General features: G+C 34.1%; 1 long non-coding RNA gene across 1 annotated transcript; it reads right to left on the reverse strand.

Annotated features, from left to right (window-relative positions):
- Positions 1 to 4,272: 4,272 nt before the first annotated feature.
- Positions 4,273 to 6,066, reverse strand: LOC138334424 (uncharacterized). Its single transcript, XR_011210129.1, has 2 exons — positions 5,205 to 6,066; positions 4,273 to 4,860 (listed from the first exon to the last, which is right to left on the reverse strand). It is a non-coding gene; the product is annotated as an uncharacterized lncRNA (long non-coding RNA).
- Positions 6,067 to 6,405: the final 339 nt, after the last annotated feature.

Genomic DNA, 6,405 nt, shown 5'->3' on the forward strand with positions numbered 1-6,405 from the left:
TCTAAAGTGGTGTATCGAGGACTACAAAATATCGCTCGAAACCTTGCTATTCAACAACATTTTTAAAGAATTTACTTTGTTATCATCTGTATGTTAATTACTTGATTACTTTTGAATAATTTGGTGCGTCACAAAAATAAATGAAATCATTAAAATCAACAAAATTTGCAATTAAAATCAATCAAAAATTAATAATTAAAACAAAATTGAAAAGGACATTAAAATAGACAAGAAATAAGAAGGCATTTTAATGATTCTTGTTGATATATATAACACTTGTTAGTAATTAACTTCTGTACTTAAGTGTTTAACATTTTAATTGGTAACATAAGTAAAATATGGATTATTTTAGTAATAAATATAATGACTTACCTTTTAACATTACGAATAAATTAAGAATCAACATAAATAAAGTATACATCTCGGAGAAACAGGGAAAAAATTCTTCCGGTATGTATAATATGTCCAACAGATTAAGAAGTCGGAGTAACATATGCCATAATTCTCAAACAACCGGGATCGACATGAATTACATTTATTGAGTAAACAACTAAATGATATTGATACTATCAACAAAATAAGATATATTGATCACTCAAATAAACAAGTCCTTTTGAGCAAATTTATGAATACAGATATGAATTGACCTACATTCTTATATGGTATATCGATAACCTATCAGGAAGAAACTAAATACATTGCGAACAAGCAGTTTGGCGATTTATGAAAAGATCGTACTTCGGTTTAGTTTTAAGCAAAGTTTCATGTATTGTCTTGTTTTTTTTATGAATATGTTTAAGTTTTGGTTATGCAACATCAGGTGTCACATGTCAGTTTAACAATATTTATCTTAAATTACAGCGCGTGAAGATAACACATATTAATTTAAGGTGTGTACAATGCCGTCCATCTCCCATTTTTCATCAGAAATTGTTGTAAAAAGGACGGTACATGCGACAATGTCTAATAGAATTCGCATATTTCTTTTTATCTGAATCAGGTTAAACTTCGTCCTATTTGAAAATTACCTTTTGGGTTGATTTTATCTTTTTTTTTATCTGAATCAGGTGAAAGAGTTCCACGGCACTACGTCCTCTTTGAAACTTAGCTTTTGTTACACTTTTATGTCAAACATTTAATAACATGAGATATCCAAACACACGGGTTCATGTTGAGATAAATTATCTTGAAAGGAGAAAGTCATGGAGCAAAAATAAAATAATAATAGTAAAACAGAATAAATATATAAAATGAAATGAAATATTCAAAATATTTTATTGAACATAAAAAAGCAGAATATGTACATTATACATGACGATTGATGATATTTGAGACGAGTACAAAATACTCAACAAATTGATATGATAAAAATATCATCTTTTTCCAAAAAAACGATAACATTATGATAATTTCTGATAATCAAATAGAAAGCAGACAATAAGATCACTAATTCTTTTTTCTGAATTAAATTCATCATTTTAGTTAATAAAACTAACTTCATGGCGGTAATATGAAAACTACGTTCGCGTAACTATGGACGCAATGCTATGTTATGGAGATAAGCCAAAAACTGTACAATATATTGGAGAGAGAACTGTATCGAGGCCCGTCAGAACCGAGATCTTTTCTCTCTGCAACATATTGTACAGTTTGAGGCTTATCTTTAATTTAAAAAATAACAAGTCTTTGTGTTAATAAAGTACATTTTCATTTCTAATGTACGCCAGTTTTTTACATTGAATTCAGAGGATTTAAAATTTCGACTTCTCTAGTGACAATCTTGGATTTATTTATACCATGTGCAATTTCATTCGACAAGCCAATGGGATTTAGGTGAAATTCTGAAATATTATTGAAACAATATCAAAATAAGTGTAAAACTACAGTGTAGATTATTTGGAAATTTAAAATCAAAGGTAGTGTACAAAACCAACAAGGTTTTCAGAAAGCGGAAATTGGAGTTAATCCTGTAGACGAGTGTTTAATGGTGAATTCATAATAAGGAGGAAAACTCGAACTGGGATATATACAGAAATTCAGTGGATGTGTTTAATTCTGCATCAAAAGAGGATTAATTTCTCTTCATATTCATTGTGAGGGATTTTTTTTCGTAATTTGGATTAAAAAGTTATGGAATATTCCGGTGTAACGTTGAAAATGGACCCCCGTTGAAAACTGACCTCGGATCATTTTTCAACGTTGAAAAATGACCCCGAAAACCGTTGAAAACTGAACTTTAAGCGCACTTTTTATACCGACCCGTTGAAATTAGACCCCGTTGAAAAGTGACCCCATAAGAACTCGTTTTTACAACAACATAACACGACACCACAACACCACGAAACCACACAACATCACACAACACATCAACACACCAACAACACACCAACACTACACAACACAACACCACACAACAACAACACATCACACAACACAACAAAACACAACAAAATAACACAACATCACATTACACAACATCACACAACATAACATCACACAGCACATCAACACACCAACAACACAACAACACATCACACAACACAACAAAAGATACACAACATCACACAAAATAACATCACACAACACAACAACGCATCACACTAAACACAACATCACACAACACAAAACCACACAAAACAAGAATACATTACACAAAAACACGACACAATATCACAACAAAACATCACACAACACACAACACAACCACACCACAACACACAACCACGCAACAACAATACAACATCCAACAACAACACTCAACAACACAACATAACACAACAGCACATCACACAACATAACACAAGAACACATCACACAAACACGCAACAACAACACAACACCACTTAACAACAACACATAACACCACAACAACACAACACTCCTCAAAACACAACATTAAAACAAAACATCACACAACAACACATAACACAACACAAAACACAACCACAGCACACAACAACGCAGCAACAATACAACACCACCCAAAAACAACACAACAAAATAATACACAACAACACAACACACGACAACAACACACTACATAACACAACACAAAATGACACAACAAAACATCACACAACAACACATCACACAATACAACAACACACAACACAACCACACCACAACACACAATACAACAACAATACAACACCACCTAACAACCACAACACCCGACAATAACACAACATCACACAACATAACGCAACAACACATCACAAAAACATCACACAACACATTACACAAACACGGAAAATTAAACAACACAACACAAACACAGCCACACAGCATAACACAACACACCAATATCACACAACACAATAACATAACACATAACAACACAACACACAACAACACAATAACACACAACATCACACAACAACACAACAACACACAACTAATCATTATCATTAATCATTAAGAAACAAATTAATAATATACCATAATTATAGTTTTGTAACACTATCCACTGGTACTCGGAAGTGAACACCACATAGTACAATATTTTCAAAAGACCATCCGTTGATAGTTTGCCAAGGTCATTTTTCAACGGTCATTTTTCAACAGACCTGCCGTTGAGAATTGACCCTAGACACTGTCAATTTTCAACGGCATGTTCAATTTTCAACGGCATTCGGGGTCCGTTTTCAACGTTGAAAACTGACCCGAGGTCAATTTTCAACGGAGGTCCATTTTCAATGTTACACCGGCAAGTTGTGTGTTAACGTAATTATGGGATTATGCCCGGAGACACATACTCACCCGTATTGTGTAACTCTCCCATAAGTTACCTTTTACTGTCTTATAAGTGACTGTCTTCTATTAGAGTCACATATAAGACAGTAAAAGGTAACTTATGGTTGAGTTACACAATACGGGTGAGTATATGTCTCCGGGCATAATCCCATAATTATGTTAACACACAACACACAACCTGCCGGAATATTCCATAACTTATAGGACAGTTATAGGTAATGGTCCCATAATCCCGGAGTTAAAGTACAGAAGCAATAATAGATGACATCACAACTATGTTTTCACGACATATACAAACACTATAATATAGTTAAAAATTATTTGACGGCTATTTTTAAAATTTGTCTTTCGGCGCTTGGAGTAGAGTCATTTTGACCCATATCTTACATCACCACTACGACAACATTAGTACACGTATCGAGCTTATGTTTGCTCTACAAAGTTCATTACAATAATATACTGTTATGTTTTGCTTCATGTGTTTGGGGAATGTGAAAGTGAGAGACAGCAACACGTCCATTCATTATGGTTTCCTTTTATTCTTCTCAATTCTCTATGTTTTACAACAAAAGAGTTCTAAAGTTCCAAATGTGATTTAGAGTTATTTCCGCTTTGCCCACAACTAGATCGTTTCATCACTCATTCCAATACAATACTATAACAATACTGTTTGTCTAACAACAAATTTCTTAAGAAAAGAATACCATGTATGCTACATGTATAAACAGACAAAAAAGTTTTGAATCATGCTGTTATTGAAACATATTGTTGTGTCTTTTTTCCTCCACCTAGTTTCCAAAAATTACTTTCCGATATGTATTTTGGTACAATTCCTTTTGTTCATTTTTCTCCCTGGTTGACGCCTGTTGTTCCGAGTGTGTACAATGTTAAGTATGTCAATGAAGACAGGAAGGAGCACGAATAAACATATGATGAGTATTCCACCAGATCCGATATAGAGTACGGACATCCTCGGATCGTGCGCACATTCCAAGGTATGCTTGTATAAGGTTGTTGATTTGTAGTTTATCTTATCAATATGGTAGGAGTGTTGCGGACTTGTCACAGACGTTGAAGGTGTCGAGGGTGGAAATAGAGATGTACACACTGTAAATACACACCACAGCGAATATGGTAAATGTTTAAATATCCTGGTAACTGATGACTTGAGAGTTAAAAGAGGAATATTATAAAATAACTTTCTGTGCGTCGATATATTTTTAATATTTGGGAGAATACGAATTCCAATTAAAATATTATATTCAAATTTTACTTTAAACTTTCAAAGGATGGATACATAATGTATTGTATAAATTATATAATTTGTTTGTTTCTTTAATTTGATAATACTGTTCGATCGGTAATCTCCCCAGATCAGTTTCGACATTTTGTTCGGAAAAAAACCAAAGCAATACTATATTTAAGATTTAGAAGATAACATAATGTTGTACCTGAGCAGACCGGCAATATACCCTGCCACGAGCCATACTGGCAAACGAGTGTCAGATTCCCCGATACCAAGGAATAGCCACTGGTACAAGCGTACTGAACCACACATCCAGTCGATGTACCGTTGTGTAAAGTATGTGCATTTGTAACTGCCGTGGGTTCATTACAGTCCAATGGCGCCAACGTAGAAGTGTCGCCTAAAGAGTCAGATGTGTATGCTTGTTGACCTTGAGTTGATGAATATGTGACTGTCGTTATCTCGGTGTTCTTTAGGGGGTCAAAGGTTGTCGTGGTAGAAGTATTGTATATTGGAGTGATACCTTTGGATACTTGTGTTGTCATTTCTATAAAACCAATTAACTGAGAATGTAGGCAGAGTAACATTTGGTTGTTTGTATTGTTATGAAATATGTGATAGATAGTTTATATGTTAATAATAACCTTTTTTATATTCTAAGCTGTCAAAACCTCTTTTCATACTCACACTTTCTAATTTTAGTTACAACTGTGCTTGCATTGTACTGTGTTTTCTTCTTAGTGCTACCTTTTTATTTCCATTATCAATTTCTAATAAAAATGACTCAACTACAGATCATTAAACCTTTAACTGTTACCTATAGAAAATATTGTGTAATTGAAATTACAGCACGTTCTATATACGTTTGTATCTGACTACTCTCCTATTCAAATGCTCAAAACAAAAACACGGATGCTGGAAAATCATCCATAATGTCACTTAACACTTATAAATAAGAGATAACTTTACCCGACTGGCAATATAACCCCGTGTGTGTCCCCGGACAGGTACACCGGACTTTGTTGCTATTGATTGGACGGGTACAGACTCCTGTGTAGCATGGTCCGTTGTCTGACAACCAGACGAGAAGTTATATGATATAGGCCATGGGCTAGGAGGGTCCCACATGCACCCCCCCAAACCTCCGAACCAATATTTTTCTTAACCCTTATGACCCACTGACCACAAATCAAAATGTTACCATTGCATAAGTTGGGATGAGCTTCCGGTTATGACGTCATCAAGATGGTCGCCATCTCGAGTTTTACTAAAAAATGAAAAATAGTCATAACATTGCCATTTTTCAACCGAAGTAGACAAATGAGGTATCAAAATGACCACAATAGAACAACAAATACATATCAGGACCAAATTATCCAATATATGTAGTGATTTTTACGCAGGAA

This window comes from Argopecten irradians, chromosome 1 (assembly GCF_041381155.1).
Source record: "Argopecten irradians isolate NY chromosome 1, Ai_NY, whole genome shotgun sequence".
NCBI lineage: Eukaryota > Metazoa > Mollusca > Bivalvia > Pectinida > Pectinidae > Argopecten > Argopecten irradians.